This window comes from Gorilla gorilla, chromosome 15 (assembly GCF_029281585.2).
Source record: "Gorilla gorilla gorilla isolate KB3781 chromosome 15, NHGRI_mGorGor1-v2.1_pri, whole genome shotgun sequence".
NCBI classification, from domain to species: Eukaryota; Metazoa; Chordata; class Mammalia; order Primates; family Hominidae; genus Gorilla; species Gorilla gorilla.
The window spans coordinates 112295886-112319239 of record NC_073239.2 but is presented as its reverse complement, the minus strand read 5'-3'; the positions used below and the strand labels follow the sequence as shown (position 1 = coordinate 112319239).

The window sequence follows — 23354 nt, the reverse complement described above, 5'->3', positions numbered from 1 at the left end:
AGCCAAGATAATGGACCAGAGGGTAGAAGAGGGAGGGAGAGGATAGGAGGAGGGAAGGAGGGAGGAAGGGAATGGCCACTGATTAAGCATCCCCCCGGGGTGCTGGGACCTCAAAACATTGTCTCCTTTCACTCACAGAATCCAACAGGGAAGGCTGGATGAGGATGGGAGACTAGAAAGGTCAAAGGGCAGGCAAGTGACTAGCTGGGTCCTCTCTCTGGCTGGGGAGCCCACACTCCCTTTTCTGGGGAGGGGAGAGGAGGAAAGAGTCAGTTCCAGGATTGGAGGGACTTGGAGCTCAGCTAGTCCTACCTTCCCAAACTCAGAGCTGTGATGTGAATTCCTTGAGGGCATCAGCTAATTGTCACTAGAATCCAAACTGTCACCAAGAAGACAGGGAAGAGGTAGACCTAGTGGATGCTGGTGAAGAGGGGCAAAGCAGGCTTCAACCCACACAGCCTGTCTCTTAGCCCTCTGCACTGCCCACGGCTCAGTCACATAGTCCTTCTCTGCATATGTGCACAGATAGGCTGGCCAAAGGGTGCTAAGGGCAATTAGCAAGGCAGGTAGTCAGCTGTCATGAACGGGGCCCCAGTGGGAGATGCTACAGGCTTGACATGAGGTCTTCTCAGACCCCTGTATCTTTTCTTCTATTTCTCTCTCCTTCTAACTTAGCAACCTGCTACCTAACTGCAGCCAAAAGTGGACGTCTCATGGACCAGCCCCTTGCACCTGGAAAACCAGAGATCACACACAGGTCACCCCTCAGGTCAGAAAAGCCCATCGAAGTAATCTTAACCCTGCTTGGGTGATAAAGTCCAGCTCCCAGAGCAAGGGCCACATTCGCTTGTTTCATTAAACAGCATGGAAAGATTCAAGACTCATCTCAACTGGCCATCCCCAGATCAGAGCAAGCCAATGAGCAGCCCCGTTACTGCCCTCGCCTTCTGCAGAAATGCCAGAGGACTAGAGAGGTTCATCAATTGTGATGGAAATTCTATCTGTGTGGCGTTTGTCTCTCTCCAGGTTTCTCTGCCTGCCGGATACCCAGGCTCACATCTGCTCCATGGCACACTTATTGAATATAATCTGAAAGAAAGTTGCTGGCAATCTGGAGAAAGACGAACCCTTCCCGTTTCTGAGACGGAAGGACTTCTCAGGTGAGAAGCACTTTTACATGCGTAGCCCCCTTCCGAGTGCCCCAGTGCCTCCAGGAGGGCAGGTGACTGTCGAGGCTGTGGCTCTGTTTGCGACACAGAGCCGCCATCTACTCTCCTGGAGTCAGAAAGTCCGTTGGCAAGTTTCAGATAATAACTCAGCTAATTTGGGTGGAGCTCTCTCTACTTTTGTTTCCCAAAGGAAAGACGCCAGAGATGGAAAGATGTTAGAGAAACAGAAGAATGAACTCGGCTGAACTAAGAAAGGCAGTCCTTGGCAGGATGTGGGGAGGGTAGCGCCTCCGGCCAACACAATAGGATTCACCTGGGAGAGGGGCCAGCTCCGGAGATTTCTGAGAGGCTCCTCCTCCAGGAGGATCAGCCAGGTCCCAGCAGCTCAACCGGGCCAAGGTGCCGGAGCCCCTCGGACTCTGCAGACTGTCCAGTAGGGGGCACTGTCGCCTCCACACTGGCCGACCTCAAACACCTTCTGCTCCTGGTGTGCCCCTCCCCAAGGTCCTCCCCCAGGAGTGGAAGGCCGTCTCCAGCCCTGAAGAGACTCAAGGATCCTACCTGTCTGCAAGCCACCCCAGGCTGGCCTACCTGGCAGAGCCTGGGTGACATCCTGCATCCTCAGGGATGACACAGCAATCACTACAGCTGCTGTTTACTGAGCACCTACTATGTGCCAGATGCTTTCACTGTGTGACCTCATTAAAACTCCACCGGAGCCCTCTGACTGGGGTATTATTAGTCCCACTTTACAAATAAGAAAGGCAGCTTCAGAGGCCACACAGTCCATAAACATCAAAGCATAAGCGTCTCAGGTCTTTCCAGGTGGGAAGTTTGGGCCCCTTCCACTGTCCCCCACAGTGTCAGATCCTGTGGTTCCAGAGGGCTGCCTGTCCCCTGGGATCCAGGGCTGGGCGTGTATTATCTTGTGAGCTAGGTACTATTTTATACAAAAGCACAGAGCGGTCAGGCGCCTGCCCAAGATTGCACGGACACAGCAAGTAGAGCCAGGATTTGAGCCTGGACTTCTGGGATCCAAGGCCCATATTCCTTCCATTACCTGGCCCGCCCCCTGCAGAAGGCCCATCAAAAACACCTGTGTCCTTGCTTGTCCAAACCAACAAGAGGCCTCTTCCATGATCTCCTTCACTATGGCTTTCATCCCCTATTAATGCATTCTTGTGAATTTGGGGCTTTCTAGGCCTTCTCAGGTTGGCCAGGTCCACACAAGCTCATTGGCCTCTCTGGCCTCAATTTCCCCACCGGAAAATAGAGATTTCAAGGCATGGGCGGGCAGGGCTGCTGGTATGGAATAAGACCCCGATTCTGGTTCTGGTTGGGGGTGGCCGGCAGGCTTTTTCCACCGCCAGGGTCAGGGAGGCTTTGCATACTTGTGTGGGCGGCGGAGCAACTGCCCCCACGTGAGCCCCTGAACAAAGAGGCCTCAGAGCACCTCCCCTCGCCCCACTCGCCTCCAGCGCCCGCCGCCAGCCGGCTCAATAGAGCGCTTGTGGCCGCGCAGAGGAGCTGCGGCCCGGGCTCGGCGCATTGTGCATTGTCTGAGTCCCGGCGCCGCGGCCAAGGGTCGCTCCATCAAGGTCGCGCCTGGGAGGACGGGGCTGGGGGGCGCGTGCGGGAATTGCCGGCCGCTGGGCAGCGACACGGTTCATTTGTCTCAGCGCTAGGGGTCACGGGGACTTTCAAAAGAAAGGCTTTCGGGCGCCCCTCTGCCCCTGATAAAGGCACCCATTGCTGCTCTCAACCCAACCCAGGCAAAACCCCACATTCCTCAACAGAGCCCTGAACTGAAATGACCCAGCAACCCACGGTGGAGTGAACCTCAGCTGAAGCCAAATGTTCGCTTTTCACTGAACTGAAACAACACTTGCGCGTTTTCCAAAATCATTCACTGGGAACATTTGTGCATTTGTTTATTCATTTAATAAACGCTCACTGGTCACTGCCCTGTGGTCCAGGCACAGTTCAAGGCGCCAGGGCTCCTTGTGGGGTAAGCAGTGAGGTCTGCCTGGTGGAGTCACAGATACGGAAACAGATAGGATGGCACAGTCAATAAATGGTTGCCACTCCACATTCTCAGGGCAAGCACAGTGCCTGGCTCAGGTAGGGACTCAGCCTGTTCCCTGGAGGAATGAAGACAGGGAGGGGGCGAGGTGGGGACCCTAATAGAAGCGTGGCTCTGGTCTGTAATACAAGCACTTTAGGAGGCCGGGGCAGGAGGATCATTTGAGCCCGGGAGTTCAAGACCAGCCTAGGCAACACAGCAAGACTCCATCTCTACAAAAAATAAAAAAACGAATTCGCCAGGTGTCGTGGCGCGTGCCTATAGTCCCAGCTACTCCAGAGGCTGAGGTGAGAGGATGGCTTGAGTCTGGGAGGTCAAGGCTGCAGTGAGCCATGATGGTGCCACTGCACTCCAGCCTGGGCCACAGAGCAAGACTCTCTCTAAAATAAGTAAATAAAAGTGTGGCCAGGTGCTGCGGGATCAGAGAAGTGAGGTCTACTACTTTTCCAGGCAGTCAACATCTGAAAGAAACCTGAATTTACCCTACCTGAACTACGTGTTTTTAAACTGAAAGAAATCAAGCAATACGAGAATAATGAGAGGTTCAATTGAGTTTTCAAAGGTCCGGAAGGTGTCCTGAGCAAAATGCCAGGTTGGTCGTTAATCACGCATTCATTCATCCATCATTCTTTCATTCAACCAACACTTATGGATGAAGCACCCACTCTAAGCTAGAATCTGTGGGGATTTACCCACACCCAGGTCCTTCTAGTTTCTTTAACAATGAAAAAGCAACTCTTAAAAAGCCCACTCAGGGGCCAGGTGCGGTGGCTTACACCTGTAATCCCAGCACTTTGGGAAACCAAGGTGGGCGGATCACTCGAGGCCAGGAGTTCAAGACCAGTCTGGCCAATATGGCAGAACCCTGTCTCTACTAAAAAAAATTAGCCAGGTATGGTGGCGCATGCCTGTAATCCCAGCTACTTGGGAGGCTAAGGCACAAGTATCGCTTGAACCTGGGAGGCGGAGGTTTCAGTGAACCAAGATCGTGCTACTGCACTCCAGCATGGGTGACAGAGCGAGACTGTCTCAAAAAAAAAAAAAAAAAAAAAAAAAAAAAAGGAAAGGAGAAAAAGAAAAAAAAGCCCACTCAGGGATTGGGGCCTGCAGAAGATCTGGACTCAAATTTTATAGCAAGTGGCTTAAATAAGAAATGGAATTTGAGCTTATTTCCTCACTTACAAGGCTGCCTGCCTGCCTTACAGGGATTTGGGAAGAGTAATGTATAGAAAGTGCCTTCCTCAATGGAGCCGGCATCACCATAATCTGCTATGTGTGCCCTGGTCTTTACAGTTAACAAATCTCCTTCACTTGCAAAATTTCATTTTGTTTTCACCATAATCCCAGGAGTTCAGCAGGACTGCTATGTTTAATAGTCACCTTTACAGAGCAGGAAATTGAGGGTCAGAGAGATGAAGCAACTTACCAAGTTCACACAGCAACTCAGCGTTAGAACTGAGATGAAAACACAGAGTTTGAATCTAAAGCTTTGAGGGTTGGTCTGATTCTGTTGACAAAGCTTCATGACAATGCCAGAAGACTCTGGGGACTGGTATTTCCAAAGTAATTAGTCACATCTAACATAGGAGAGACTTAGGATCAAGCACCAAGGATCTGCCACCTATTTTGGGCATGTGAGTAGCCCAAGGAATGTTCTAGAAGGAATACCTGGTGAGACAGATCCTGTTTCTCAAAGATGGCCACAACAGTAGCTCCCATCCCACATGCTGTACCTGTAGTGGGACTGTCTCATTCTCTCATTAGGATGTGGGGTCTAATTTGCCTCCCCTGGAATCTGGGCTGGCCTTACAGACTTGCTTGACAAATATAAAGTGGTCATTAGTGGTATTCTGGGACTTCTAGGGCTAGGTCATAAGAAGCCTTGCAGTGTCCACTGGGGTCTCTGGGGTTGATCTTGGAGCACTCTGTGTTGTAAAATTCTTTACACAGAGAGGCCATATATGGATGTTCCCAGGGACAGCCTTAGCCATGCTCCCAGTTGACGACTAGCAGGTCATCATGCTGTGTGAGCCATCTTGGACGTCCTGCATCGTCAAGCCCTCAGATAATTCCAACCCCAGCTGAATCCAACTACAAACAGCATAAGAGAACCTAAGTAAGAACTGGCTGAGTCCAGTCAAATCCCAGAACCACAAGAGACAATAATGCATCAATATTTTAAGCCATACAGCTGTGGATACTATATTATAAAGCAATGAATAACTGGAATATCTGGAGTGGTTTACAGGGCTCTTCATTTAAAGAGAAACTGAGGCTAAGAAATTAATCAAGGCCCTTCCTCTGGGCTCTCAGAACGCTCAGTGTAATTGCTATAAGGGTATCTGAGCCCAAATCATTGGTTTACTTGTCTGTCCCACGAGACTGTGAGCTCCTGGGGGATAGAGAATATATTAGGGCTATGGAGTTGCTGGTAACGGAAATAAAACTGGCTTACTTAAGCAAAGCAAAATCAATTGGGAGGATTTGGGAGAGCTCAAAGAATTAGAATAAAAACCAGACTGGGTTCAAAGAACAGCAGTGATCCAGGGCAGGGGCACATGGAGAGTCTCTGGGGGTGCCAGGGCTATACATGAAGAGTAATCCTTTGTCCCTGTCATGTTATGCTGCTCAAGATTCCAATTCCAGGGGGAATACTCTTGACTGGCCTGCATTGGGCCACAGAAGGGCAGGCCCCACTTGGATGTGGGCCCCACTCGGGCTCTGTCCATTGGATGGGCTGTCCCCTAAACAAATTCAGGATATCAATGCCAGAAGAATGGGGAGTGGGTATTGAAGAGGCAAAGTTGGGCCATCGCATTTGCCTCAGCAACCCCAGTACCCAGCTCAGTGTCTGGCACATAATAGGTGCTCAAGAAATTTTTTTTTGATGTGTGAACAAATAAACAATCTAATGAATAAATGTGCATGAATGAATGAAGCAACACAGGAACAAGTGCATAGTTGGACAATGCGTGGGCCATGTGCAGGCCTTTGAAGACACCTGCTAGATATTACAGCACTTTAACTCCCCTCCACCAAGCCAGGCATTTTTTTCTCAAGAGAGTTTCTGATACCTGGATTCTAGAATGTATAGAATTTTAATCCCCTAATCCTGTCAGCTTAAGAACATTATACACTTTGAACAGGGCCTGTGATAATTCCTGAAAACACCCCAGGAGCGGTGACTCCCTAGCGCTGCTTGATTTTAAATTCAGTTTTCAGGGGAGGGCTGGTGGAGGAGACAGATGTGAGGGAGGCTTGTCTCTGAGGCAAGAGCTGGAAGGTCTGGCATTTCCTTTTATGGGTCCACAGCTGTTCAGCAGAAGGCAGCTGGACGAGGCTTGGTCTGGTGGCAGCCACACTACACCCAAGGCAGGTAGATGCGTCATCTGCACATCTGCCCAAAACCTGCACGTAAAGGACGACAGACCATGTTGTCTCACGCCTTACACAGACTCACTAAGGGTAAAAGGTCAGACTTCACCAACTCCTGAAAACGTCGCTACTTCTATTTTTGGTACACTTTCAAGGCACTCATCCTAGGTGGATAAGCTTTGGGGAGACAGGCCAGAACGAGGTCCCGGGTCAGGAGCCCAGCTGGTTGGGCCCAGTTGCCTGTGTGAGGCCTTCCAATTTGTTCTGAGACCCCCATCCCATGAACCAAATCCAAATAAAGTGACATTCCCAGCCTGCTGGTCCTGTCCCGGTGACTGGGGAGAGAATGGGTTCTCGCTCCGGCCAGGACTATAGAATTTAATGTTAATGATGGCCAATAGTGCCCTCTGGGATGGGCAATGGATTTTATTGGCCCCAGACATAGTCATTCTGGTGGGGGACTCAGGACCAGAGCTGATTCAGCCTAACGGTGGCAGAGGGGGGTGGCCAAAGAACTGGATAAGTGTTGGCAATAGTGAATAGAATCTTTGATGCCTTTACAATTTGTTAGCACACACACAAAGAAAACTTAAAAAGCAAATTGGCTCAAATGTATATTAATACCTCGACACACCCTGATTTACTCATCTGGAGGTAACTTACCAGTCAACAGATATTCTCCAGGACAGGAGGGAAAGGGTTAAGGAAGGTAAGGTCATTTGTGCTGAGCACCAGGGGGTGCCAGGGGTGATGTTAGGAAGTTTCAATATATTATGTCCTTCAGGCCCTACAGCAGTCTGGAGATTCAATGCAACCCCATTTCACAGGTAAGGAAACTGAGTCCAGAGAGGTGAGGTACATTGCCCAAGGTCATGATACTCCTAAGTGGCAAACCTAGGATTTGAACCTGGGTCAAGTCAGACTCTGTGGCCCATCTCCATTTCATTACATCATACTGTCTCCTGGGAAGTAAACAAAAGAGGTGTTTGAATGGAAACGCACAGACCTCATTCACCAGAGAGTCTGCCAGAGCCACTGATTTTGGCTGTTATACAATTCTCACAAATATGATTATTCGATCTCCTGGCTCACAGACAATGGGAAACATCAAATAAGTAGGAGAGAAGGCTACAGAATGAAGAATACAGTGTGACAAGTAGCTATGGAAGCCAGGGTTCCAGGTACAGTAAATGGTGGGGTGGCTTGAATCTGACCAAGCCTCCTGATTGTAACCATTAAAATCTCTGAATAGCAAATTTTTAAAAAACCATTTGAAGGCACTGGAATGCTATTCAGAACTGGTGGGAATACAACTCTTGGAAAAAAAAGAAAGCACATAATTTTATGATTTTCTCAAAGAAAAAGCTTTTGTTTCATTCTCTCCTTTTTGATTTTTTATTTGTATATATTTGGGGGGTACAAGTGCAGGTTTCTTCCATGCATATGTTGCATAGTGGTAAAGTCTGGGCTTTTCCTATACACACCATCTGAAGAGTGAACATTGTATCCAATAGGGAATTTTCTATCCCTCACCCCCATCCCCACCCTCCCATGTTTCGTAATCTCCAATGTCTACTATTCCACTCTGCATGCCCCTGTGTACCCATCATTTAGCACCCACTTATAAGTGAGAACATGCAGTATTTGACTTTCTGTCTCCTCTTGGCTTTTCAATGTCACTGATATCTAATTTTATTTTATTATTTCCTTTCTTCTTTTTACTTTGGACTTGATTTGCTCTCTCTTTTCTTGTTTCCTAAGGTAAAAGCCTAGGTCATTGCTTCGTGACCTTTCCTCTTTTTTTTTTTTTTTTTTTTTTTGAGATGGTGTCTGTCTCTCTCACCCAGGCTGGAGTGCAGTGGTGCCATCTTGGCTCACCGCAGGCTCTGCCTCCCGGGTTCACGCCATTCTCCTGCCTCAGTCTCCCAAGTAGCTGGGACTACAGGTGCCCACCACCACACCTGGCTAATTTTTTTGTATTTTTAGTGGAGACAGGGTTTCACTGTGTTAGCCAGGATGGTCTCAATCTCCTGACCTTGTGATCTGCCCACCTTGGCTTCCCAAATTGCTGGGATTACAGGCATGAGCCACCACGCCTGGCCCTTTCCTCTTTTTCAATGGCAATTCATGCTATGAATTTTCCTCTGAGCACCACTTTAGCTGCATCTTGCAAGTACTGATAATGTCAGTTTTTATTTTCATTCACTTTGAGTTACTTTTGATTTCTTCTTTTCTTAATTTTTAATTTTTTTATTATACTTTAAGTTCTAGGGTACATGTGCACAATGTGCAGGTTTGTTACATATGTATATATGTGCCATGTTGGTGTGCTGCACCCATTAACTTGTCATTTACATTAGGTATATCTCCTAATGCTATCCCTCCCCCCTCCCCCCACCCCAATTTTTAAATTTTGTGGATACATAGTAGGTGTATATATTTATGGGGTATATGAGATGTTTTGATATGGGCAACTTTTGATTTTTGCTTTGGCCCATGCATTACTCAGATGTATATTATTTTGTTTCTAATATTATGTCATTTTCCAGATGTCTTTTGGGTATTGATGTCTAATTTGTGAGCACAGAGCAAATTTTGTAAAGTGGGGGTTCATTTACATTTATCAAGACTTGTTCTGTAGCCCAGAATATGGCCTACTTTGGTATATATTCCATGTGCGTTGGAGAGGAGTGTGTATTCTGTTGTCCTTGGGTGAAGTGTTTTATAAATATCAACTAAGTCACGTTGGTTGATAGCGTGCCATCTATTGTTTCCTTTTCCTCTTTTTCTGCCATCTTTTAGGTTGAGCTTTTTTTTTTTTTTAAATGGAGTTTTGCTCTTGTTGCCCGGGCTGGAGTATAGCGGTGTGATCTCAGCTTCGCTGCAACCTCCACCTCCTGGGTCCAAGTGATTCTCCTGCCTCAGCCTCCCAAGTAGCCAGGACTATAAGTGCCTGCCACCACACCCAGCTAATTTTTGTATTTTTAGTAGAGATGGGGTTTCACCATGTTGGCCAGGCTGGTCTTGAACCCCTAACCTCAGGTGACCCTCTCATCTCAGCCTCCCAAAGTGCTGGGATTACAGGTGTAAGCCACTGTGCCCGGCTGAGAATTCTTTTATGATCCTATTTTATCTCTTGTGGGCTTCTTGGCTACCCCTCTCTGTTTTCTTTTAGTGGTTGCTTTAGGGTTATAGTACACATTTTTCCCTTATTACAATCTGTCTTCAAGTGATATTATAACACGACATGTGCTATATGAAAACTTTATAACAGTATACTTCCATTTCTCCTCTCCTGGCCTTTGTTCTAATTTGTCATATATTTTTACTTCTATGTATGTGATAAACTCCACCTTACAATATGTTAGTTGTTAGTAGTTTTACTTTTAATAATTACCTTTTAAAAGAATTATTTATTTATTTATTTATTTATTTATTTATTTATTTATTTATTTTACAGAGAGGGTCTTGATCTGTCACCCAGGCCATCTTCCCACTTCAGCCTCCCGAATATCTAGAACTAGAGCTGTGCACCACCACACCTGGCTAACTTTTTTTATTTGTGTTTATTTTTGTAGAGGCAAGGTCTTGCTATGTTGCCCAGGCTGGTCTCAAACTCCCGGCCTGAAGCAATCCTCCTGCCTCAGCCTCCCAAAGCACTGGGATTACAGGCATGGGCCACATTGCCAAGCCGTTAAAGGGATTTTCTAAAAGAAATAATATATTTTATATTTACCAACATACGGTATTTATCACTGCTAAAGCTCTTCACTATTTTAAAAAGACAGACCATACCAAGTATTTCCAAGGATGGAGAGCAATGTAGGGTGTCCTGCACTGCTGGTGGGCATGTAAAATGGAACAGCCACTTTGGAAGCACAGTTTGGTGGTTTTTATAAAAGCTAAATACATACCTGCATATGATTCAGCCATTCCATCCCTACATATTTACACAAAAGAAATGCAAGCACGGCTGGGCATGGTGGCTCATGCCTGTATTCCTGACACTTTGGGAGGCTGAGGCGGGCAGATCACTTGAGGTCAGGAGTTCAAAGACTAGCCTGGCCAACATGGTGAAACCCTGTCTCTACTAAAAATATGAAAACTAGCTGGGCGTGGCGGTGGCACCTGTAGTCCCAGCTACTTGGGAGAGTAAGACAGGAGAGTCGCTTGAACCCAGAAGGCAGAGGTTACATTGAGCCAAAATCCCGCCACTGCCCTCCAGCCTGGGTGAAGGTGAGACTGTGTCTCAAAAAATAAAAAAAGAAGGAAGGAAGGAAGGAAGGAAGGAAAGAGAGAAAGAAAGAAAGAAAGAAGGAAGGAAGGAAGGAAAGAAAGAAAGAAAGAAAGAAATGCCAGCATATTTCCACACAACAATGGAAATATTTTATTTTATTTTATTTTATTTTTAATAGCTAAAAACGAGAAAAAGCCCAGGGGCCCATCAGCAGATGAGCAGATCAACAAACGGTGGTGCATCTATATAACAATAAAAACAGGCACGTAGTCAAGCCGGGATGCCTACAGCACCCCGCAACAACATGGATGAAGCGCGTAGCTATCATGCTGGGAGGAAGAGCCAGAAAAAGAAATGATGCGTGAAATTCCAGAAAATGCAAACCAATCAGAAAGCAGAGAGAGAGGAATGGCTTTCAAAGTAGCCCAAGGAAGCTTTTGGGGATGGTGCCCTTTGTATGGTCATAAACCTATGTCAAAACTCCTCCAGGTTTACATTTTAAATATGTGTGATTTACTGTATGGCAATTATACATCAATAAATCTGTAAAATCTATTGAATGGGCTTAAAGCAGATCAGACGTGGCGGAAGAAATGAGCAATGACCTTGAAAAAAACACACAATGAAATGATCTGAACTGAGAAAATAATATTGAAAAAAATAAGGAAGAGCATCTCAGTAATTAGTGGGACAACAACTGACAGGTTAGCATATGTCAACCAGGGTCCCAAAGACGGAGGAAACGAGACAGAAAAAAATATAGGAAGAAATAATGGCCATGTATTTTTTTTCAAATTTCCAGCATCTACAGGCTCCCAAAGTTCAACAAACCCAAGAAGGAAATAATAATAATAATAATAAAATAAAGAAATCCACATCATAATCAAATGCCTGAGAAGCAAAAATAAAGAGAAAATCTTAAAAGACTCCAGAAGTTAAAAGATATCTGAAATCCGGGGATACGGTAAGAATGCCAGCTGCCTTCTCCATAGAAAAAACGGAGGACAGAATGGTGCCGTGTTCTTTAAAGTGCTGAAGCAAAATAACCACCAAGCCAGGGTTCTATATTCAGTAAACATTTTCTTCAGAAATACAGGAAAATAAAGATGTTTTGAGAAAAACAAAATCTAAGAGAATTCAGTGCCAGCAGAGCCATGCTACAAGAAATGTTTTTAAAAATTCTTTGGGCTAAAGGCAAAGGATATAGTTCGAAATACAGGTCTCAAGGAAGGAAAGAAGATTACTAGGTAGTTAAATATATGAGTAAGTACAAATGACCATTTTTTTTCTTAATTTCTTTAAAAGATATGCGTGTATGTTTTATTTTGTTTTTTGAGACGGTGTCTTGCTCTGTTGCCCAGGCTGGAGTTCAGTGGTGCAATCTCGGTTCACTGCAATCTCTGCCTCCTGGGTTCAAGTGATTCTCCTGCCTCAGCCTCCTGAGTAACTGGGACTACAGGTGTGCACCACCATGCCCAGCTGATTTTTGTATTTTTAGTAGAGATGGGGTTTCACCATGTTGGCCAGGCTGATCTCAAACTTCTGACCTCAAGTGATCCTCCTGCCTCGGCCTCCCAAAGTGCTGGGATTATAGGTGTGAGCCACTTCATCGGGTCAAGACATGCATTTAAAGTGAAAAAATTTAAAACATATTGTAGCATTTATAACTTATATAGAAATAAAAATATGACCATAAAGGCTCAAAGGACGAGAGAATAATAAATGGATTTATGCCATTGTAGTTCTTGTAGTTTACATGAAGCAGTATAGTATTAATTTATGGTAAATCAAAATAAATAAAGGGTGCATATTGTAATACCCAAAGTGTTAGTGGTAAGGTATTACTACTAAAAAAAACCCAACAAACAAACAAACAAACAAAAATAGATACAGCCAAAATGGCAATAACTGAAGAGAGTAAAACTGGAACACAAAACAATACTCAATTTTCCCAAAAGAAAGCCTGAAAGAAAGAATAAAGAAAGAAGAAAAGAAGAAAAAGAAAATAAGTAGGAAATGGAGGCTTACATCCAACCACATCAATAATTACTCTAAATATAAAATAAACACCCCAATTAAAAGATAGCAATTGTCAGACTGGATTAAAAAGTTAAAAATCAAAGCAAGACCTAGCTCTACGCTGTTAACAAGAGAGAGCTTTTAATATAAAGAAGAAAACAGTTCTGAAATTAAAGTGACAGGAAAAAAAAATCTAACACGAAAACACGAAGGATAAGTAAGCGAGTGTGAATATAACAGTGTCAGAGAAAGAGTTCAAGACAAGGTGTGTTGCTAAAGATGAGGAAGGTTTTTGATGTTAAAAAGGTAAATTCATTTAAAAAAATATTTAATGTGTATTTAGGAATAATAGAGCTTCAAACCAGGTAAAGCAAAAATCAACAGAATTAAAGGGAGAAAGAGGCAGGTCTACGATCATAGTTGGAGATTTTAACACATCTCTCTCAGTAACTGATAGAACTTAGGCCAGGTCTAGGGCAAGGCAAGTGAGACACTCGTCTTGGGTGCAAAATTTAAGGGGGCACCAAGAAACTTTGTAGCTAAGGTAAGTAATATTTTAGAAAATCAAAATTACTGCAGAAAAATCCCAGATGAACAAAATATCAATGAAATTTTTTTTTTTTTTTGAGAAAGGGTCTTACTCTATCACCCAAGTTGGAATGCAGTGGCACAATTATAGCTCACTGCAGATTCAAATGCTGGGACTCCAGTGATTCTCCCACCTCAGCCTCCCAAGTAGCTGGGACCACAGGTGCACGCCATCACACCAGCTATTTTTTTTTAAAGTTTTTGTAGAGATGGGGGTCTCACTATGTTGTGATCCTCCTGCCTCAGCCTCCCAGCTCTTGAGATTACTGGCATGAGCCACTATGCCCAGCTCTCAAAATTTTAAATAAAGATAAGTGCTCCATGCCACCATCCATCAGACCTGTCCTGAGTGTAGTTTACAGACAAAGCCACCTTCTCTTACCTGGCCCCTGGGGAGCAAGAAGCTGCTTTGACAGGACAGCTGGCCAGCCACAAGGGTCCCAAGAACACCCCCCTGCTTCTGCTCGGAGTCCACGCCCACATACAGTGCAGAGTCCATTCACATCCACCAAGCAGCACCGTAAAATATTGAGGAGAGGGAGCTGTTTGCAGGTTTGGAATAATATCTGTGTCTTTACCTGTGCATGCATATCACTACTTGTAAAGCCCTATCCTGTATCTCATCAGATCTTCACAGTCATCTTCTGAGACCTCAAAGTAAGAATCACATGCCCATTTTACAGAAACTGTCCATCAAAAGGAAGTAGAGACTTGTCCCAGGGTCCATGGTAATAGGCACAACCGAGACCCAAATCCTGCCCAAATCTTTGTCCTTGACTCCATCAGGCTGTGCAGAATTCACTTATTTCCCTCCAGTTGGAGGGAATTTGCACCCAAGGCAAATGTCTCGCTTGTCTTACCCTGGGCCAGGTCTAGGGTGAGGCAAGAGAGATATTCAGTTTGGGTGCATGAAGTACATTCGCTGGGGATGCTGAAGGCTTGGCTGGGGCTTTTTGCCTTATATTGACACTTGTAAATATCTTTGGAGCCAGGTGAGGCCAGTAAAATATTACACAAATAAAAGCTATCTCCTAGAATCTACAGGTCATTTCCTGGAGTCAAGACCAAGCAGGCATGGGGGGCTGGGTGCACCTTCTGTTGGAAAGAAGCCCAAAGCACCCTTTGGAGGGCAGTGAGTTTTTAGGGATGGGCCTTTGCTTTCCTCTCCAAACCTGTGTCGCATCTGAAAGGATGTCCAAAGGCTAGATCAGTGTTTCCCAGGGTGGGTGACACAGACAAAGATGGAACTGAAAGGCAACTTGTTCAATGATGACCTGTCTCCCACCCATGACCAGTGAGGAGTGCTGAGGAGCTGTTCGTGGCCGAGGTTTTCCCATTCTTGTGCTGTCTCCCCTAGCTCCTGCCTCCACGCTCCTTGGGGACTGCTTCTCTGGGCTGTGCAAATGTCAAAGGTGCCCAGTCCTCATTTTCCAGGGCTCATGTTTCTAGATGCCTCATGCCCCCTCCATTTGTTTCTCTGAGGCTGCCTGATGCATGGTTGTTTGGCTTTTTCTCCCCATCTCCATGAAAGTTGCTTCTCTTTGGAAGCAGAAATGTGGGTGTCTTCCTGCAATCCCTTTTTTCCTGAATCCTACTCCAGGGGAAATTTCTGACCTTTCGCTTCTCCTGAATTCCTCCTGGCATCTCCATCCCAAGGGCAGGGTCCAAGTACCCAGACCCACCCCAGGACTGTTGCAGTTGCCTCTAAAGGGGTCTCTCTGCCTTGGGTCTCACCCACTGGGAGCCCTAAAACCAGCTTGGGAGGGTGCCTTAACTAACTCCACCCCTATCTCCATCAGCCTCCTCCCTCCCAAGCCATTCCCATAGACTTCAGTCCAGGAGGAAAATAGCTGGCTTGTTATGGGAACAGCTTCAAAACAAATATCGTATCTCCTCCTCCACTCGAAGGGAGATGCATTGTCCTGGCCTATATTGAAATTCTGGAGCTGCCATAAGACCTCTCAATACCTGTGTGCCTCATATTGCTTATCTATATAATAGGAATAATAATAGAATCAACCTTTTAGAATTGCTGGAAGGCCTGTAACTATTGCATCAAATGAGGAGAACTCATAAGGTGCAGGCACTGAACATTCTCCCCTACCCTAACATCCCCATTCCCCTTCCACCCTAGTGCTTGCTCCAGCCCGCTCTTGGGGACTATTCCCTGCTCCTTGAAGAAATCTTGGGGAATCTTCATGCTCACTCTTTTTTTGTCGTTTTTCTTTTTCTTTTTTTTTTTCTGAGACGGAATCTCGCTCTGTCACCCAGGCTGGAGTGCAATGGCATGATCTCAGCTCACTGCCACCTCCACCTCCCGGGTTCAAGCGATTCTCCTGCCTCAGCCTCCCAAGTAGCTGGGATTACAGGCACGCGCCACCACAACCAACTAATTTTTTTGTATTTTTTAGTAGAGACAGCGTTTCACCGTGTTAGCCAGGATGGTCTCGATCTCCTGACCTCGTGATCCTCCCGCCTCAGCCTCCCAGAGTGTTCAGATTACAGGCATGAGCCACCGCACCCGGCCCATGCTCACTCTTAGATACTGCTATTACTACTAATAATCCTGCTATCACAGTGGTCTCCTGATCTCATTTTAGTAAATATTACATTCATTTGAGATAGTGGCCAACATTCCTAACTTCATTCAGAATTAAAGCTTCTTCAGTCCCTTGGCCAGGGCCTGATGTAGGGACCTAAGGGCCAGACAGCATCTTGGCTCCTGGGGACTCTTCTGCATCATCTGCCCCTTGTCAACAGAAGCACAGCTGTGCTGCCCTGCTCTGTTGCCAAAGCCACTTCATGCAGCCTTGTAAAGGCCTTGGGATTCTTCAAGGGTGAGTCAAACAACAGCCCACTGTGTCTCTGAAGCTGGAGGAAACAGGTATCACACTCTCTGAGGCCTCCTCAAAACCCCCTAACTAGCTTGGATGAGAGAAAAGCACTACCCATGCATCCCTGATTGGATGTGGGGTTGGAGGTGGGGAGGGGGAGCTGGGAGGGGCCACTCACAGCTCAGCATAGAGACCACTTCACTTAGGAATCCTCCAATCCCTGGGCCTGTCCTTTGTGTCTGTCCTGCGGTGGATGAGCAGACAAAAGTCACAAAAGCAGTCTTCAGCCACTTCCTTTGCAAGTTCTACCTTCGTGGTCTAGTCTCCACTCCAGAGTTCAGCAGTCCATTCATTTGAGTCATTATCTAAGGGCCTTGATAAAAATGAATAAAATATTCCCAGCTAAACACTACAAGACAGAATATTCTTTCCACTTAAAGGGCCTGACACACAGCAAGCACTCAATAAATGTTATTTTTCATTTGTTTAAAAAAACGTGGTCTTGTTCTGTCACCCATGCTGGAGTACAGTAGCTCGATCTCGGCTCACTGCAGTCTTGGCCTTCCTGGCTCAAGCGATCCTCCCACCTCAGCCTCCCTAGTAGCTGGGACTACAGGCGCATGCCACCATGCCAGGCTAATTTTTCTAGTTTTTGTAGAGATAAGGTTTCACCATGTTACGCAGTCTGGTCTTGAACTCCTGAGCTCCAGTGATCTGCCTGCCTTGACCTCCCAAAGTGTTGAGATTACAGGCTTGAGCCACCACGCCTGGCCAATAAATGGTATTATTCAACTAAATAAGTAAGTGTTAGCCAGTGCTATTCTTACTACTAATCATTACTATCCATACCTGTCCAGGCTCAGCCCTTCCAAGTCTTCTCTGCCTTCATGCTCCAAGCTCTCCCAAGGCTTTTGATTTCCTGCCTTTGCCTATATTGTTTTTGCCCTGGATGCCTGCCCATCCCACTCCCAGGCTAGAACACTTAGGCTCTTTCTTCAAGCCCCAGTCAAGCCATGGTCACATTGGCAGGCTGTTCCCCCCTCTCCAGATGAAGCTGACCCCTTTCTTATTCTGGCGCTCCCTGTAGCATGTCCTCTGCCCCTATCCTGGGCACTAATCCTACTCACTGCAAGGTCTTCAACCTGCTGCTGTCATACCCCCTCACCACCACCCCCCCCACACACACACAGACACACGACTTCAAACCATGGCTTATGCATTTCCATAGCCCTAGTGTGCCCCTATTCTGCAAGGATAATTGAATGAATGAGTTACTAGTGAATGAATGGATGGATGCATCAAAAAACCACAAATTAAAAAATAAATCTGTCATCAATATGCTAGGAAAAGAATGAAATCCTCCTCAGTGAATCTTGCGCTAAGTTACCACCTCTGCTGAGCAGTTTTAAGGGGGCCTTGATGGCTAAAATGATGATGGGATTTTCCCTGCATAAAATTTTATCTATATTTTTCTACCCCATTCACCTAGAAGTAGAGACTGATGAATAGTAGCAAGAGTGTGGTTCATGTTAGGTCTTTGCAACAAAGTGTCAAGTGCCTTGCAAATCCCAAGGTTCTGAGGCCACTGTGACCATGTTTTGAGTGGTGATGGCTGTTCCTTCACTCTTTGCTGGGCTGCCATTTCTGTGACTCCAGAGGTGCAAAGGACCTATTCTCAGTGGAGCAACAATAACTGTGATTATGAGCCCTCCATCAGACACTGTACATGCCCTGCCTCAGACAGTTTATGAAGGAAATCCATTTACCCAGTCTCACTTGTCTCACTTTTAGTCAAGTCTTTACACTTTCTTTTTGCAAATTCAATGGTCGATTCTTACCCTTCATGGTTAATAGTGATTAACCATGTTAAATGCTTCTTGGCGGCATCCATCTTGAAACACTTCCTTCACTTGCTTTCTGGACCACCACATTTCTCTGGCTTTTCTCCTTAGCTGGCTGCTCATTCCAGATGTCTCCTCCTCTCCCCCCCATTCTCTTCTCTTCCCCAATCATTCTCTCCTTTCCTCTCTTGTCCTCTCCTCTCCTCTTCCTACAATCACTCCCTCAGTGACCTTGTCCATTCTTAAGGCATTAAACACCATTTATACACTGGTAACACTAAGGCATTTATCTCCAGCTCTGTCTTCTCTTCTAAGCTTCAGATTGACAATGCCAACTGCCTATTTGACACTTTCCTCCTCTTGGATGTCTTAAATTTTGAACTCATGATTGCTACTGCTTACCTCACCACACTTAGACCTGTCCCAGCCCGCTGGCCTCACCCATCTCAGTAGATGATGTCACTGATCATCCAGATGGTCAGGCCAAAAACCTTGCATGGTCATTATTGCATTCTTGTTCTCCCTCTCCTACTAGCAATTGCTGTCAATATCTTCAAAATATCTCTGGAATCTGATTACTTCCCTCCTTCCTGTTTCCACCCTGATCCCCATCGTGATTACCTTTTTCTTGGATTATTGCAAGAGTCTCCTAACACCTCCTTGCTGCCACAACCTGCCCCATTTGTTCGCCATGCAGCAGCCAGACTGATCTTTAAAAACAACAAGTTATATCATTCCACTCCTTTGCTTAACACTCTCACGTGATGTTCTAGTTCATTGTTGTTTCTCTTTATCCCCTTCAATCTGGAATGGATCCTAATTTTTTTTTTTTTTTTTGAGACGGAGTTTTGCTCTTGTTGCCCAGGCTGCAGTGCAATGGCACAATCTTGGCTCACTGCAACCTCTGCCTCCCGGGTTCAAGCGATTCTCCTGCCTCAGCCTCCCGAGTAGCTGGGATTACAGGTGCCTGCCACCACACTCAGCTAATTTTTGTATTTTTAGTAAAGACAGGGTCTCGCCATGTTGGCCAGGCTGGTCTTGAACTCCTGACCTTGGGTGATACACCCACCTCGGCCTCCCAAAGTGCTGGGATTACAGGCATGAGCCACTGCACCCGGCCCTGGATCCTTATTCTTATTCTTTCCCTATCTTTCATGTTCTCAATTATTCTGTAGGATTATCCTCAACCTGGGCCCATCTGATGTGTATACTAATAGGGTCTATGTATGTTCAACTTTAGTAGAAACCACAAGTTTTCCAAAGTGGTTGTATTTAATATGCTGTCCCACCAGCAATTGCTGCACATCCTCATAAACACTTGGTATTTTCTATGTTTTGTTTAATTTTAGTCATTTTGGTGGATGTGAAGTGAAATCTCATATAACTTAAATGTATACTTCTTTGATAACTAATGATGTTGCAGACATTTTTGTGTGTTTATTGGCCATATGAATGTCCCCTTTTGTGAAGATCCTATTCAATAATTTTACTCATTTAAAAAATTGGCTTATCTTTTTCTTTAAAAATGTTTTATTAATATTATTTTAACTGACAAATATTAATTGTGTATACATATATACACATATATATACACATATATATCCATATATACACACACACATATATATATATATACTTTTTTTTTTTGAGATGGAGTTTTGCTCTTGTTGCCCAGGCTGGAGTGCAATGGCATGATTTCGGCTCACCGCAACCTTTGCCTCCTGGGTTCAAGCGATTATCCTGCCTTAGCCTCCCGAGTAGCTGGGACTACAGGCATGTGCCACCACACCTGGCTAATTTTGTATTTTTAGTAGAGACAGGGTTTCTCCATGTTGGTCAGGCTCGTCTTGAACTCCTGACCTCAGGTGATCTGCCTACCTCGGCCTCCCAAAGTGCTGGGATTATAGGTGTGAGCCACCATGCCTGGCCTAATTGTATATTTTTTTATGGGGTGCAATGTATATGTATACAATGGGGAATACATAAATTAAGTTAATTAGCATATATAACACCTCACTTATTATTTTTTGTGGTGAGACATTGGACATTCACTTTCTTAGTTATTTTAAAATATACATTATTATTGGCTATAGTCACTGTGCTATACAATAGATCTCAAATCTCATTCTATCTGAAACTGTGCCTTTGACCAACAACTCTCCATGCTTTTTCTTTTTGATCTGTATCAGTTCATTAAATATTCTCTATACAAGTCCTTAAATGTTGAAAATAAAACAATAAAGCTTCTAGAGGAAAACATAGGAGATTACATTTGTGATCTTTGTAAAGATAAAGATTCATTTAACTGAATACAAAAGGCATTAGCCATAAAGGAAAAAGTTGAGGAATTGAATTACATTAAAATCAAGAACTTCCGTCCACTAAATGACACTTTTTTTTTTTTTTTTTTGAGACAGGGTCTCACTCGGGCTACAGTGCAGTGGTGTGATCAGAGCTCAGTGCAGCCACAAACTCCCAACTTCAAGTGATCCCTCACACCTTCCCAAGTTCCTGGGATCCCTCACACCTCAGCTTCCCAAGTAGCTGGGACTATAAGTGCATAGCACCACACCTAGTTAATTTTCAACTTTTTTTGTAGAGACAGGGTCTTGCTATGTTGCCAGGGCTGGTCTCGAACTCCTGGCCTCAAGCAATCCTCCTGCCTCAGCCTCCCAAAGTGCTGGGGTTACAGGTGTGAGCCACCACGCCCAGTCTTCACTGAGTGACACTTTTAAGAGTCAAAAGGCAAGCCATACAGTAGAAGAAGAAACTTGTTTTATATCTTTATACATCTGTATAACACATAGTAATACATATTGTTATATATTATGTAATATATTAATATACTGTTTTCTATATTAACATATATAATGACATTTATTGGCCATATTTACTAAAGCTGACCATACATATACTCTATTAACAGGTACATACACACTCCTCCGTATATACCAAACGGAAATGTTTATATCTGTGCAGCAGAAAACACAAACAAAATATTCTTAGCAGGATTATTCTTCATAGCTCAAAACTGGCAACCACTCAAATGTCCATCAACAATAGAAAAGATCAATAAATTGAGGTATAGTCATATAATGAATACCATACAGTGATAGGGGAGGATATAACTGCTCCAGGTGAGGACATAGATGAATCTCACAGACATAAAGTTGATCAAAAGAAAACAGGCACAAAGGAATATGTACAGCTTAATTCCATTTATATAAAGCTAAAAAAAGTCAAAACTAACTTTTCCCTTTCTAAAAACTTATCATCGAACTGTATATTTAACTAATATTTGTGTGCTTTATAGTATGCGATATATGCCAATTAAAATTAAAGGAAAAAAACCAGCCTCCAGTGGCTTCCCATTACTCTTAGAATAAGTCCAACTTCTTATCTAGGACATTTATGAAGTGGCTGCCATCCAGGTCCTGACCTCATCTTTTCCCCTCTCCGCCTCATTCACTCCACATTGGCCATCCCGACCTTGTTGCTGATGCTTCAGCACACAAAGCTAGTTCCCACTTGTGGCAGACAGCACTGATGTTCCCAATTCTTCACCCATCTCCCTGTCCATGCCCTCTGCCATTTGCCATTCCTACTACTAGAGGTACAGTATACTTCTCAGCTCCATGGATGTTAAGCTTGGCGTTGTGCTATGTCTTGGTCAGTAAAATATGAGTAGACTCACAGTGTGTCAGTTCCAAGTGAGGCCCTAAAGTGAATCACTTCTTTCTGTTTGTCCTATCCCTCTGCTGCCACCAACCTGAGAACATGCCCTCCCTAGCCTGCTGATGCAAAGAGGATGAGAGACACAGATATGCAGCTTGAAGTCAAGCCCAGCTGAGCCCATCCTACATCAGCCACTCACTAGCAGACCTGCAGAAGCATCATCAAGAACAAATAATTATTGTTTTCAGCCACTGAGTCACAGGATGTTTATTATGCAGCATCATTGTAGCAATAGCTGACTAATACACCACCTCAGTGTCTTTACATTTGCTGTTCCTCACATAGGTAACATCCTCATTCAAGTCCTTGTTCAAATGTCACTTCTTCAGAGAGCCCCTTCCTAACCACTCTATCTAAAACAGCACCATCTCTTCCCTTCATTTCTCTCCATCCTCCTGCCCTGCCTTACATGTCTTCATAGCACTTACTGCTACCTGACATTTTATTTGCTTATTCAGCCTCCATAAGAGAATGTAAGCTCCATGAGGGCAGGCACCTGTTCATTTCCACATCCCTGGTGCTAGCACCGTGTCTGGCACTTATCAGGAGCTCAATAAATATTTGTTGATTGAACAAACCAATCTCTGCCCTCTCCCTCATCCCCGCTCACAATGTTTCCAGCATATAGAGAAACTAACTCAAAAGTCACATCCTGCCGCTGTTTACCAAGGTGGGGCTGGTGAATGACAGGTCACTAGCAAAGTGACCCATCATTAAGTTGGTGGAAGGAAATAAAACCAAAGCAAGGAATCCTCAAAATCTACAATCTTTCATACCAGCCCTTGGGAAAACCATTTCATCATGATAATAATTGGGTGTGAGCTAGTGTGGTCCATAAAAGCTCACTTTCTCAGTGTGTCTCTTCCTGGAGTTCTCTCCGGGGCCTTGCTGCAAGAGAACACGCCCCAGGCAGGAAACAGACTGGCCGGATCAGCATGGCATTGTGCCTTTGTCCAGCTCCGCCCACACACCTAATCTTTCGGGAGTCAAGGCACAGCCCACAAAGAGAGCTGAGCGCCATCTGTGTGTTGGCCTCTGTGCTGGGACCTTTGTGAGCTTTATGACACCAATCCTCCCAAGATCTTGCCAGGTAAACATCATCAGGGCAGTTTAGGAACATGCCCAAAGACACTGGCAGAGCTGGAATTTGAGTCCCCATCCTTCTGATGCCAAAGCCCACGTGGTTTCCACCCCCTGCACAGGAGGGGAGGAGGGCGAAGGCTCAGAGCTGGTGAGGCTCAGGGCCAGAACTTTGATTCTCCCCACATTTTTCTGCATCAGGAATTTGACTTTGTGGAAGCTTCACATTGAACCTGACCTGCTCTCTGTGAATTATTTTCTAGGTCTTCGATGAATAAATAGGCAATTCTCCATATCCATATATCTTACGTACCTCACAAATATATATACCTACTATGTACCCATAAATATTAAAAAACAAAAAAACTAAAAGACCCAGATAATTCTCACTTT

At 44.9% G+C, this 23354-nt stretch overlaps 1 long non-coding RNA gene across 2 annotated transcripts in view; it reads right to left on the bottom strand.

The window, feature by feature from the left end:
• Positions 1 to 23354, bottom strand: part of LOC109023182 (uncharacterized) — a 48810-nt gene that overhangs the window by 5736 nt on the left and 19720 nt on the right. The window contains exon 4 of one of the 2 annotated variants that reach the window (XR_010130890.1): positions 6480 to 6660. The exons of the other annotated variant lie outside the window; for it this stretch is intronic. This is a non-coding gene — a long non-coding RNA (uncharacterized lncRNA). Of the gene's footprint in view, positions 1 to 6479; positions 6661 to 23354 lie in introns of those variants that run through there. 2 annotated transcript variants of the gene reach the window in all.